We start from the raw sequence: 14,831 nt of genomic DNA on the forward strand, positions 1-14,831 counted from the left end.
CCTAGCTTCTCCTCATGATGCTGATGTTGTCACTGTCAAGTGAGCTGGGACAGTGGTCTAGGACCTAGAGGTCATAATTTAAAGAAACTGTTCTGGCTTTGCTTGTTAGCCTCTACCCCAGACCCTGCCAAGCTGGTGCCAGTAGATGTTGCATCCAGTGGGAGACTCTCTCTCATTGCCATGGAGTCGGAACCAACTCATAGACAAGGCAGCTCTGGTCGCTTAGTGGTAAGGAATTGTGCTGCCAATCCAAAGGCACACAGTTTGGAACACCAGTGGCTCCAAAGATGAAAGATGGGCCGTCTCCTCCTGTGATATTGACAGCCTCTGAAAACCTACTGGAGGGTCAGCTATGATTAATTTCCAACTGGATGACATAACAATGACAATATTTTTATATTCCTTAATTTTCACATACTTTGGGAATGTTGTCTGGAGGGCTCAGTCTTTGGGAAAAGACATCATACTAGGAAAGATGGAGGGTCAGAGAGAGAGGAAGACCCTCAACAAGATGGATTGATGCAGTGACTGTTCACAATGGACAAATCGGAGCTTTCGAGGATGCAAGATTTTGAAGCAAAGTTCAGATCTGTTGTCTGTTGGTCACCATGAGTTGAAGTTGACTTGATGCCACCTAACAATTTTCATAACATTCTTCTTCTTCTCTTTGCTTTTATACCAGAGGAAATAGAGTCTCATGAAAGTTAAGACAGTGGCTCAAGGGTACACTAATAGAAAATGACAGCCTGGTTTCCAGTTCATCTCTCTTTGGTGGTTAGCCCTCTTACTTTCTAGGATAATGTTTATAATCTGGAATAAGGCATGCATTACAAAGTGAATTGGGGGAGGTGAGAAGGAAGAAAATGTTCATCAGTGAATGAATGAAAATCCATCCTTTTTGTAAACTTTCACTAAAATCACAATAAACTGCATCTACAAACATTGCAAAACAATGACATTTTATATACTTTTCTGTGATCATCTTGTATTATCAAAATTTATACAGTTGGGATTCTGTCTAATTTTCCCTCCCTAGTACTTTAGTTTCTGGCTTGGGCTAAATCCTGTTCCAAACTGCAGCTGGATTGGCTAGACATCAACCAAAATCCCCCAGTTAGTTTACTGGTGTCCCAACCATTGCTCTTCAGTCAATTCTACTCAATAGTGGAAATAGGATAGAATAGGGCTACTCATGGCTTTTTGAAGGCTTCAGACATTATAAGAGACAACCCCATATTTTTTTTAATGGTTGTTGTTTGCCATAGAGTTGGAACCAACTCATAGCTGATGTTCCAGTAGGTTTTCAGAGGCACTAAAAGCACAGGAGGAGAATGCCCATCTTTCTCCCACAGAGCTGTGTGTCTTTGGAATGGCTGCCTAGCTACTTACCTGTAAGCCACCAGAGCTTCATTGCAGGGGTAGTGTGGGTTCAAATGCAGAACTTTCAGTTCATAGTGAGGCCTTTTATCAGTGTACTACCAGGGCTTCTCAAGTTGAGTTCCTAGTGGAAATAGTCCAATGGCCTGGGGAGAGAAAGCTGTCTCCATGCTACACAAGTTTCTAGGAACCAAAAGCATGTTGCTAGGAGAGGCTATTCCTTGGAAAGAGATATCATGCTTGGAAAAGTGGAGGGTCAGCAAAAGAGAGGAAGATCTTCTAACAAGATGAATTGACATAGTTACTGCAGCAGTGGGCTGAAGTGTATCAGAGATGATGAGAATGGAACAGGATGGGACAAGATCCAGATCTATTATTCATAGTCTGCTATGAGTCATACTTGACTTGACAGCACCCAACCACAACAACAAAAACAACAAAGGAACATTTTCTTTCTTTCGTAGCCACCTTCATTGTTCTATGGAGTTGCACCATCAACATTAGACACATAAGAAATACATATGAGGCATTCAAACAAAGATGTGGCACTAAACTATACAACCTTCAAATGCTAATCTGACAACCCAGGGTAGTATACATAATAATCTAGCATTATTCCCATTGGCATGGATATATGAACTAGAAGAGCTTAATATTTGACATGTCTCAAACCGTATCTCAATTGTTATCAGTCTCTGCCAAGGCTCTGGGGAGATTAGAAGGGATGGGATAGAATCTGGAAGAGCTGTCTGCACAGAATGGATGGTACGTTGCATCCCTGCTATGTGGTAATGGTTGTACCTTCTTTGTATTGCCAATCCTCTTTCCTCAGCCCCTTTTAGCAGGATATGCTTCTTAAGCAAGCGTCAAGAATACTCCGTCTTTGCACATTCATCTTAACTTCCCTGGGAAAGAAAAGGAAGTTTATTATTCCCTCAACTTTTTAAACTTATTTAGAAATAAGGACTGAAATGCATCATTGGCAGTTATCACTGACTGCTGAAATACTTTTCTCCTCTGTTGTGTTACTCAAAGCCACCCATTCTGCCCCAAAGCGGTCTGTAAGACTCTTTATGATAAATCACTAATCACAGAATTCTGTACACCAATCCTCATATTAAGATGGATACTTCCTCTTGCCTTTTGGTTTCCCAAGGAAGAAAATCTTTAGCCAATCTTATGTAGACCTTATATCACTTTGGGTGACACTTATGAATTGTTTAAGAGCTCCTTCCCTCTTCTACAGCTGTCTGCCCAGCCTGTCCTGGTTTGTCATGTGTCTTCAGACCTTCTGGGTAGGATATTTGAATTCCAGTCCCTCCAGTGTTCTTCTCCAGCTGCAGAAGGCTCAGTTGTCTACACTCAGCAATTCCCAGAGGAATGACACTATTAGTCTATTTTAACTGTATCATGGGCAAAAGCTCTGTAAGTAACTGGAATTCCCTTTGCAGTCACCCCAGATCAGACAAAATATAAACATATTCATGGTCAGCAGTGTGGTGGCTCGTGGTTTCCTTTAATTCAAAGTTAAAGTCCCTCTCAGGGTTTTCCAGCTCCGTGGCTGTTATTTGTTTACTCTGAACATGAAGGTGGCTGAGGAAGCTTCAACCTGACTAACCACAATATCCTGTAGTCAGTAAGTAGACGCTGTGGGGTTTACATACAGTTTATATGCATCTTGAAGGGTTTTCAGTTTTTTTGATCTAGTGCCCAAAGAAGTAAAATTTCAAAATTTTGCATTAATATTTTCCTTTGAGACTCCACTTAAGTCTAGAAACTTTCGTGGTTAGACTCCATAATTCTTGACCCACAATGTTGACTGTGCAATTTTTGGCAATTCCCAGGCATTCTTTGTTTTAATTTTCTTTGAAACCAGAAACACATGGTTCCTACAAACTACAAAAATACCTAAACCTAGTCGCTTAGTTACTTGCTATGGAGGGCCTAGAAGACCCACAGCTGGATGCCAAGTCTGGGGTCACCAATCAGTTTATAGGTTTTCAGTGGAATCTGGGTATGGCTGTGAGATTGAACAGTTGCAGATCTCTCAAGTCCTTAAGTTGTGATGATGCTGAAAGATCATTCAGGCCAAGTAAGTAAGTCCTTTCAGATGACAATCCTACAGTTTCAGAATTTCTACAGACAGTTCAAGGAAATTGCTGTAGTTATTAAAACTGCATAAAAATGGATTACTTTGTTGCTAAGATAACTATCTTCATTCTAAAAGCACTGACTTCACTTTTTGTAACAAAACTACATAAGAAGCAAACATATTTATAGAATGAAAATTGCACTGTTGGCTTTCTACTTTTTAAAATTATAAAAATTAAAAAAGGGAAAGAATAACCCACCTAAACACCCAAACCCAAAAAATAACAGAAATAAGAAGTCAGTTCATTTTGTTGTTGTTGTTGTTGTTGTATGTGTTGTCGAGTCACCTGCAGCTCATAGCAACTCTATGTACAACAGCCCTAAACCCTGCTCTATCCTGTGCCAATCTTATTGTCACTTACACACCTATCCTCATTACCCCAGTCACTGAATCAATACACCTCATCAAGGGTCTTCCTCTCTGCACTGTCCCTCTACCCTCCCAAGCATGATGTCCCTCTCCAAGAACAGGTCCCTCCTTGCAACATGTCCAAATTATGTCAAACCAAGCTTCAGAATCCTTGCCTCCAAGGTGCAGCCCGGCTTCACCCTCTCCAGGTTGAATTGGTTCTCCTAGCAGTCCATGGTACATTCAAATATTCTTCTCCAGCACCACAGCTCAAAGGCATCTCCTTCTATCATCCCAAGTCATTGTCCAGCTTTCTGATGCATAACAAGTAATTGCTTGTATGAGGTGCACCTTAGTCTCCAGACTGGCATCAATGTTCTGCAGTACTTTGAAAGGTCTCTGACAGCGGAATTTTCCAATACAATTCATCTTTTAATTTCCTGGTTGCTGGTATCAAGAGTGTTGATAGTACGGCCAACCAAACTGAAGCTGTTAACAATCTCAATCTCTTCACCATCTATCATGATATTGTCAATTATATATTCTAAACATTAACCAGTTAAAGTGTATTTTTGTCTTCCTTCTAGTCACATGCTAAAAAATGTTGAATGATCTTAATGAAGGAAATGTTTGACTATTGTTGTTGTTATGTGCCATCAAGTTGCCTGAGACTCATAGCAACCCTATGTCCAACAGCCCTAAACTCTGCTCTGTCCTGTGCCAATCTCTGTGTCTCTGACATACCCAGTCACCGAATCAATCCACCTCCTAGAGGGCCTTCCTCACCTGCGCCTGCCCTCCACCCTCCCAAGCATGATGTCCTTCTCCAAGGACTGGTCTCTCCTTACAACATGACCAAAGTATGTCAAATGAAGCCTCAGAATCCTTGCCTCCAAGGAGCAGCTCAGTTTAATCCTCTCTAGGGTGAATCTGTTTTCTTAGCAGTCCTTGGTATCCTCAATACTCTTCTCCAACACCAAAGCTCAAAGACATCAATTCTCCTTCTATCCTCCCTAGACTATATAAACAAAAGTTATTAATCTTTTCTAACATCTAATTTTATCATGGCATCATATTTTTGGCATTTTATCTCAGGTTGTTGTCATAACTTAGAAAGTGCTTTAGGGACTTAGTAATATATATATTACTTAGTAATATATATATATATATATATATATATATCAAAGGAGATCGGGTGGCCTATTGGTAAGAAGCTGTGCTGCAATCAAGGCTACCAGCTGCTCCATGGGAGAAGCATGGATAATCTCCTCCTGTGTGATTAGCTCTCTCTGAAAACCCACCGGAGGGTTGGCTATGGGTTGGTTCTGACTTTATGGTATACAGCAACAATAACAATATAAATCAAGAGAACTCTGATGGCCTTGTTGTTGTTGTTGTTAGGAGCTATCAAGTCAAGTATGACCCATAAACAAGTGATTCTATGAACAACAGATCTGAACTCTGTCGTATCCTGTGCCATTATCACAATCTCTGAAATACTGTGATATTACTGCAGTCATTGTGCCAAACCACCTGGTTGAGGGTCTTCCTCTCTTTCACTGACCCACCACCTTTCCAAATATGATGTCCCTCTCCAAGGAATAGCCTCTTCTAACAACATGCCCAGAGTATGTTAAACAAAGCTTTATCATCTTTGCCTCCAAGTATCACTCTGGCTATATCTGCTCTAAGACATATCTGTTCATTCTTTTTGCAGTGCATTGGACATTCAGTATTCTTCTCCAATACCACAGCTCAAAGGCACCAATAATTTTTCTGTCACCCTTATTCACTGACCAGCTGTCAGATGCATAGCAAGTGACTAAAAAAAAAAAAATGACCTGAATCAGGTACACTTTAGTCCTCAAACTGGCATCATTGCTTCAGGACTGTTTTTTGGTTTGGCTGTTGGGTTTTTTATCTGCCTTTATTCCTAGATAAAGATGGGATCCTTTGCTTTGCTCCATATCTGATAGCCAGTAGTCAGCTTCTACGTGGTCACATTATGCCAGATTTCTGATATTCAGAGAGGAAGAAATTTCCAGTGTTGTTTGTGAAGATGGAAATAGAAACTGATGATAAGACTGTAACATATTCATAAACAGAAATATGCAGCAATTACAGAAATAAAGAATGCAATGATTTATGCATGAGTGTAAGAGATGTGGTAAGATCTTAGTTAACCAGAATTCAGTTGAATGGAAATAGTTGCAACAGAATGTCACTGGTGGGACGTAAATGGACCATGTCTCCTGATATTCAGGCCTTCCATATTGTCTCTGGACTTGTCTATATAGAACTTGACTATAAATCTAAAGTGATACTAGCAAGCATGGCACAAACACATGCACACTGGGGTTTGTCTCTTGTAATGTTTGGGATCTAGCTGCTATATAGGGAGCTTAGGGTAGACTATGGAATGAAGAGAGGGTGAGAGGTCATCTTAGATGTTGCAGACCCAACTGAGTTCCCAGATTAATGGAGCCACAAAAAGACACCACCCAAATCACAGAATTATAAGTAATAAACCGTCGCTTTAACCAGGATGTTTTGGAGTGACAAAAAGAGTTGTTTTAAATTTCATTAACGTTTTTCCTTTCTTATTTAGCTAAAATGCTATAAACTAACATGACTCAGACTTCCCCCCCTCCTGCAAACAAATAAATATAATTTCAGTAAAACTTCTATATTTCATATATTCAAGTTAAGATCTATAGCTAGAAAACTGATATTAATAATTGTAACTCTGATAAATGTTAAAAAGTCTGATCTTCAGAAAAGAATTACATTAAAATAATAAACTTTTAAAATCTAGACTTTAGAATTGGAAGAGATTTTGGAATCTCTGCATCCTAAACACCTACGCATCCTTACTGCTTAGAGTTAAGGCCACTGAAAACAAGGGATGAAATGGCTTTTTCCTACTAAGATCCAGAAGAAAAGCGAAATATCTTGATTTCTAATTTAGTGTCTCTTGTTGTTGTTGTTATGTGCCGTCGAGTCGTTTGCGACTCATAGCGACCCTATGTACAACATCCCTAAACTCTGCTCTATCCTATGCCAATCGCATTGCCTCTGACACACCCATCCCGATTACCCCAGTCACTGAATCAATCCACCTCACGGAGGGTCTTCCCCTCCTGCGCTGGCCCTCCACTTCTACCAGCATGATGTCCCTCTCCAAAGACCTGTCTCTCCTTACATGTCCAAAGTATGTCAGGCGAAGCCCCAGAATCCTTGCCTCCAAGGAGCAGCCTGGTTTAACCCTCTCTAGGATGAATCTGTTTGTTTTCTTGGCAGTCCATGGTACATTCAATACTCTTCTCCAGCAGTTTTAGTTTACTTAGTTCCACAGTCAACATTCTTGGTAACAGCAGCCAGGAAATCGAGAGATGAATTACATTGGGAAAGTCAACTGTGAGGGACCTCTCAAGAGTACTGAAGAGCAATGACGTCATGCTGGAGACTAAGGTGCACCTGATCCAGGCTAGTCTTCGCAGTTATGTGCTATGCATCAGGGAGTTGGACAGTGACTAGGGATGATAGAAATATAATTGATACCTTTGAGCTGTGGTGCTGGAGTGTTTTCTCTTAGTAAGTAAAAAAATTTATAGATTATCATTTCTACCACCTCATTCTATTTTCACAGGTGTATAGTACAGACAGAACAAACATTTTTATTCTTTTCACTTTTATATATGCAAAAATGGAGGTCAGGTGTTAACAAAGCCTGTTCATATCACACACCTAATAATCAGAACTAGATTTTGAGCGTGATGACCCTTGGTTGAAAGTGATTTTTCATTATATCACACTGCCTCCTCTTCAACACTGTGCCTTATATTTTAAAAACCAAGAAAGTAAACTAATACATACTATAAAGGTAATCAAGTGTGGGCATGACCCTGGTTCATCTCGAACTTCTTCATAGCGATGTACCGATATACCGTGTGCATAGTGGTCGCTCAGATATTTGAAATATGGCATGAATACATGAATGAATAACTAAGTAAATAAAGGATGGAACAAACTTTGTTTTCGCTTTACCATGCACTCTGTTCTTGAAATATGTGATTACTTAAGATTCCCCTGTACTTGAAAAAGAATGAGAAGAGAAAAATCCAGCCAACAGCAATGACAACATTTTATAATAATTGGTCTGTGAATTCCAAAACACTAGCACACTAGTCACCAGCACAAAGGTTAGGTCTTTCAATATGTCTCCCCTATCAGACACTAATGACTCAAAGTGCTCTCTGTACACCACACAGGGGTGAAAAGGAAAGTGAAGGGAGAAATTCCCACTGAGCCTACAGAAAACAAATGTTATTGTCTCTTCTCATAAGTGGAAAAACAATGGAAGAAGTGATTCTGATACCCTATAGAAGCATTATCTAAAAAGATGCACAGTGTTGAAAAAGATTATCAAATAAAACAGAAACATGCATTTATTTTAAAATGTTAAAATATATTACTAATGTTGATTTTTAATTAAAATATCATGATTCCAAAACATTATTTCAATAGTTGTTGTTGTTATTATGTGTCATCGAGTCACTTGAGATTCATAGCAACCCTATGTACAAGAGCCCTAAACGCCTTCTATCCTGTGCCAACCTCGCCGCCTCAAACAAATTCATTCCCACCACTCCACTCACAGAATCGATCCATTTCATTGAGGGTCTTCCTCTTCTGTGCTGTCCCTCCACTCTCCCAAACATGATGTCCCTCTCCAAGGACCAGTCCCTCCTTGCAACATGCCCAAAGTATGTCAGACAAAGCTTCAGAATCTTTGACTACAAGGAACACTCTGGCTTCACCCTCTCCAAGACAAACCTGTTTGTTCTCCTAGCAGTCCATGATATATTCAACACTCCAGCACCACAGCTCAAAGGTATCAATTATCTTTCTATCATCCCTAGTCACTGTCCAACTCTCTGATGCATAGCACATAATTGCAAAGACTATAGCCTGGATCAGGCGCACCTTAGTCTCCAGCATGACATCATTGCTCTTCAGTACTCTTGAGAAGTCCCTCACAGTTGACTTTCCCAATGTAATTCGTCTCTTGATTTCCTGGCTGCTGTTACCAAGAGTGTTGACTGTGGAACCAAGTAAACTAAAACTGTTAACTATCTCAATTTCTTCAGTAATTAATAGAAAAATTACTGGAGATATTTTACTCTTTTTTTTTTTGTACTAAGTCATCAAAATGTTGTGTGCATTTTACACTTACCAAAACCCAACCCAAATCCACTGCCTTTGAGTAGACTCTGGCCAACAGACACCCATAGTACAGAGAAGCACTGCCCCACAGATCTTTAAGTTAGCCAACTGCAACATCTTCCTCCCAGGAAGCTTTTGGGGAGTCTGGGTTATAGCTACTCTTACATTAACTGTACATTTTTCATTTAGACCAGGCACCTTTCAAATTCTCAATTAAACACATGTGGCTAGAGCCTACCATTTTTATAGACAGTCACTCAAGAATAAAGTAATTCTGTTGCAGAAAGGTAACAGTAGTAATACCAAAGAAGTAGTCTCCTAGGGAACTCTGTTGGCTTAGTGGGTAAGGAGTTGTGTTGCCAACCCAAAGGCAAGCAGTTTGAATCCACCATCTGCTCCAGGGGAGAAAAGTGGGTAACCCCCTCCCCTGTGATTTACTGATACGAAAGCCCCCTGGAGTAGAGAGTCAGCTATGAGTTTATTCTGACTTGGTGGTACACACACAGCAGCACCACCACATACAATTGCATAAGCCAGACCACCTCAGCTTTAAAGAAGATCCTATTGTCTTCTAGGAGAGTCAATCACAGTGCCTCGGAATCTGCCCAAGGAGGTTTTAGCTGGGGAGACTTGGGCAAGTACATAACTTACCCTCCATAAGAAACAGTTTCTCACTGTAACCACCTGCAAATTGTCTAGGGGTACTTAGGCAATGAAAGGGAACTCGTTATTGTTAGTTGTCATGTGTTGAATCTGACTCATGATGACCGTATGCACCGAGAGACCTGCTCCATAGGATGTTCCAAGGATGTGATCTGTCAGAAGCAGATCACCGGCCTGCCTTCTGAAATACCTCTGGGTAGTTGGAACCACAAACTTTTTGGTTCGTAGTTGAACTGAGCATTCTACCATTTATGCAACCCAAGGACTCAAAAAACTAACGAATTCATTTTTGTTAAGTTGGAACCAACTGATATTTCACATCTCTTTCCCTCAGAGGAGCTGGTAGTGTCTGTCTTGGGGTTGACAAAGATAAATGCATTGCTGTTGAGTTGATTCTGACTCCTTGCGATGCTACAGGACAGATGAGAATTGCCCTGGAGGGTTCCCAGGAATTGTCAGTCTTGACAGATGTGCACTGACACACTCTTCTCACATGGAGTAGCTGGTGCAGTTAAATTTCCAACTTTCTGGGTAGTAGCTGAGCGTTTTAACCACTCTCAGGTCTTCTTATATTAAAGGATATAGTACAGATAAAAGCATTTATTAGTAGTAGAGTACCTGGAAATTAGGAAGCACTCAATTATTAACTCTAATAATCTATCAAAATCTTACTTTATCACACAGACCTCAATCCCATTTTAAGTTAAAAAATATTTTTGTTGGATTTCCTGCAAGTCATTGTTTCCTAATCTGTAGCACTCATAAAGGGGATAAGGTCCATTTAAAAAAGTAAAAATAAAACCAAGAAACAATACCAGTCATACCATTGTAACCAGCCTTCTTTCACCAGAAGAATCATACATTAATAAAACAGGATGCTCTCTTATTTTTTTAAGTAATTTGGGGTTGGATTTTTTTCCTCATTGAAAAGAAAAATGAGAAGATTGCTCTAAAATAATAATAGAAATTAGGAATTTTAAAAAAAGTATAATTACTGTTGAAAGTACTTTGATATGCACAGATGAAATATACTGAAGTTCTGAGAAATAATTACTACATATGCCACTGAGGGAAGTGATCAAAGGGTTTTCTTTCTAACTTTTTAAAAGAACTTTGTATGACAAGATGTAGACATGACTATGAACTAAAATGCCTGTCTGTTTAATATTGTCTATGTTTTTGGTAGGTACTGTGGAGTGGGGTTTGCCTTCACAGGGATCCCATGCTGCTGCACTCTGTTTCGTCCTCACAGTTGTCGTGTGTAAACTCTGTGTTGTACCCACTGTGTTAGTTCATTTCATTGAGGGTCGTCTTCTTTTTCACTGACTCCCTACTTTGCCAAACATGATGTCCTTCCCTAGCGCTTAGCCCTGTCTGGTAAAATGTCCAACATAAATGAAACAAGTCTGGCCATCCTGGGTCATTCTGGTATTTTCCATTGTGAACTAAATTCTATCTGATGGCAGCAATGACATGCCTTATTCCCCAGTCTCTTCTGAATCTGCTTGAATTTCTGATGTTCTATGTTAATATACTGCTGCAACAAATTAAAAATTATAGATAACATTTGCATATGATAAGGTTCAGTAACTTTCACATTCTGTTGGATCATCTTTATTTGTAGTAGGTACAAATACATATCCTTCTAGTCAGTTGGCCTAGTAGCAGCCTTCCAAATTTCCTGGCATAGATGACAGAATATTTGCAATATTGCATCTATTTGTTGAACATCTCAACTGCTCATCTGTGAATTCCTGGAGCCATGTTTTTGTCAATACCTCCAGAGCAGCTTGAACTTCTTCCTTTAAGACCACAGGTTCTTGATTGTATGCTACCTTTTGAAGTAGCTAGATGTGGACAAATTATTTTAAATGATATAATGACTCTGAATTCTTTCTGCCTTTTTCTTTTTTAATGCTCCCAACACAGTTCAATATTTTGTTCATAGAAGCCATTAATATTGTAACTTGAAGCTTGACTCTTTCTTCAATTATTTCAGTTTAAGAAATGCTGACTGGGCTTTTTTAAAAAAAATGGATTTCTATCTCTAGCTCTTTGCACATTTTAATAAAATATTTTGCTTTGTATTTTTGAACTGCCCTTAGGAATCTTTTGTTCTGTTCTTTTACTTCTTCATTTCTTAAATTCTTGGATTCTACATTCAAGAGGAAGTTTCAGGGTCTCTTCTGACATCTATTTTGTCTTTTTGTTCCCAGAGATCATAGAAAACAATGCCACAATCTTTGTGAAGATCAGGTCTTTTTGGCATAGTAGAGCCTTGCATTCCAACCTTGACTTGGTTAATAAGTTTGCCATTTTACCCGAGCTTGAAGCCTGATCTTCTCTAGTCCTTTCTATCTTCATCTGTAAAATACACATACTACTAGCTGCCTTCCAACATCATAGGGTTGATGTGAAGATCAAACAAGATAATAAAAGTGAAAGGGCTTTGAAAAATACAAAGCCACATAGACATACAAGACATTATTAAAGACTGTGGAGAGATTTCTAACACAATTTGATTCAAGGCCAAAGTTTTGTACTTCCAGAAGTTACAAAGATATTCAGTATGTGGGCTTTGCACATTATTTAGGAAACCAGATTCTTGCTTTGGTGATCCAGTACCATGTCTGAATTGTGTTCTAAATGCTGTACATTTGATATCCACTGCTGTAAGTCATCAAACCACATCACCACACCAGACATAATTGTACAGTGTTTCAGCAATATCTACAACTTTTGGTGGGCAAGCAGTTATAAACCCACATAGTTAAAGACAAAGTCATGTCTTCAAAAAGAAGGATTTCATCGTGGCAACAGTGCTTTTTCTGTGACAAGGCTATATGAGAGACCTGTCTGCCAAGGCAACTGAACCAGCATTTATTGAGCTCTGGCAGTGTATTGAGTCTGTAGCAAGTTACCCAAGGCTGCGAGGCAGTTAGAATCTACCAGTGACACTGTAGGAGAAAGATGGGGTAGTTTCTTCCTGTTGTGATTTACATCCGCTGAAACTTGATGGAGGTTCACTATGAGTTGAAACCACTGAGGTTGTTTGTTTGTTTGTTTTAGTTTATAGCACACAAGACATAGGGGAAGAGATGAGTTAAGGGAGGAGTTGGAGGTGGTAAGAGAAAATACAAAGAGAATGAAGGAGTTCCTTGACTTAAGGGAGCTTTAAAATGAGTAGGGACAGGCAGATCTTGTGACAACCATCTCTTGATACAAGGCTGAAGGATGTCAATGCCAAGAAAAAGCTTGGGAAATAAATAGTGTGAATGGATAGGTTGGAATGATTTATTCATTTCATTTAATAGGGCAGAGCCTGGTGGCATTGAGTTGGGCCTTGATACATGAAAACCATTCCTCGGTCAAAAATGCTGTTCGGTGTGGTCGAGTTGACCACGATACATAGAAACTACATGTCGATCCATCTTGTTGAGGGTCTTCTTTCTCCCTTGCTGACCCTATACTTCCCAGAATGATGACTTTTTCTAAGGACTGTCCCCTCCTGACAACATGCTCAAATTATGTGAAACTAAGTTTCATCATCCTTGCCTCTAAGGAGCACTTTGATTGCACTTCTTCCAAGACATATTTGTTTATTCTTTTGGCAGTTCATGACATATCCAATACTCTTCACCAACATAAAATTTAAAAACATTGATTCTTTAGTAAAAAAAATAATAAAAAAATAGGGAAGATGTGTTAAGCCTGAAGGAATCACCTAAACTATCACACAAGTAAACGGTTACCCACCAAATAGTTGATAAAACTAAGCAACTTGACAATATATTTATCATTCTACAAAATCACAATTGGTTGCCAAATAAAAATCTGAATTCAACTCCAACTCATGGTTATTCTGTATTACATTGTGGAATTACTTAGAGGGTTTCCAAGTCTGTAAATCTTAATGGGAGCAGAATGCCTCAGATTTCTCCAGATAAGTCTCTGGTGGGTTCCAGTTGTTGACTTTTAGAATGCTTTTAACCACTATACCCCCAGGGCCTCTAGCTCAGTCTCTGAACAGCACCAAGCCTCTGGCTGTCAAGCCTATTCCAATGACCCTCCATTCGCTTCCAAGGCTGTAAATCTTAACGAGAAGTGCTTGCCCGTTTTCCCCTTGTACAGACACTGGTGAATTTGAACTGCTGACGTTTTAGTTAGCAGTACCACCTGTAGCTCACATTATACTACCAGGGCTCCTTAGCTGGGTGCCAGTAGGGATTAAATCCTAGATTCTCATTTGCACGACTCAGCTTTATGGCATTCCACCACTCCAGAAAAGAAGCACAGTGCAGTTACACACACAGATGTTGCAAAAAACATCACTTCATTCTATTTCACTCCATAGGTCTCCCAAGAATTTTATTTATGTATTTAACCTACACCCTACTAGAAAACTCCTCCAGGCCCATACTTCACCTGCATCTTTTGAAACTACTCAAAAAGAACAATGAAAGAATCTTTTCTTTTACTTTTCCATAATTTTTGGACTCATGTACTTATAACTTGTTAGTCAAATTTGTGTCTTCTAGGTTGCAACACCCCCATGATACATCTTCAAGGATATGAACATGTACAGCCAAGCACAATCAATAAGAGTGCATCTAAATTCCAAAATCAATCTCCATAATAGTCTATGTGTTTCCTACTGCCAAAGGGGCCCTTTAGAGTAGTGAGAGAAGATCTTCACCCTGAAACCCACAGCGTCCCTTTTCAGCAGGAAGTAGCTAAGAGAATACGCCGTCCCCTTTTCCTTATGACTCAGGGTGAAGTCTCTCTCAGGGAGGAGTGATAGGGAATGGCAAAGGACACACTGACAAAGAAGATTAATCAGAACTGGCTTTGACAAGCACTGTGGCATTTGGACAAGAACAAACTGGGAGGAGGGTAGAGAGAATAGTGCAACAATGAATGAATGGAAACCCAAAATCTCTGTAAATGTTTATGAAAATTAATAAAATATAATTATAGAAAAAAAACAACTTAAAAAAAAAAAGAAACCTTTGGAAACTGGGTTTCTAAAACTGCAAATCTCATGAGAGCTTTTTCCTCTGGAGCT

At 39.4% G+C, this 14,831-nt stretch overlaps 1 pseudogene; it reads left to right on the forward strand.

Annotated features, from left to right (window-relative positions):
- Nucleotides 1–3,312: 3,312 nt before the first annotated feature.
- On the forward strand, nt 3,313–3,559 carry LOC102857577 (annotated as a pseudogene).
- The last annotated feature ends 11,272 nt before the right edge of the window (nt 3,560–14,831 follow it).

This window comes from Elephantulus edwardii, unplaced genomic scaffold (assembly GCF_000299155.1).
Source record: "Elephantulus edwardii isolate Elephantulus edwardi_28Jun2011 unplaced genomic scaffold, EleEdw1.0 scaffold00163, whole genome shotgun sequence".
In the NCBI taxonomy this organism is placed as follows: domain Eukaryota; kingdom Metazoa; phylum Chordata; class Mammalia; order Macroscelidea; family Macroscelididae; genus Elephantulus; species Elephantulus edwardii.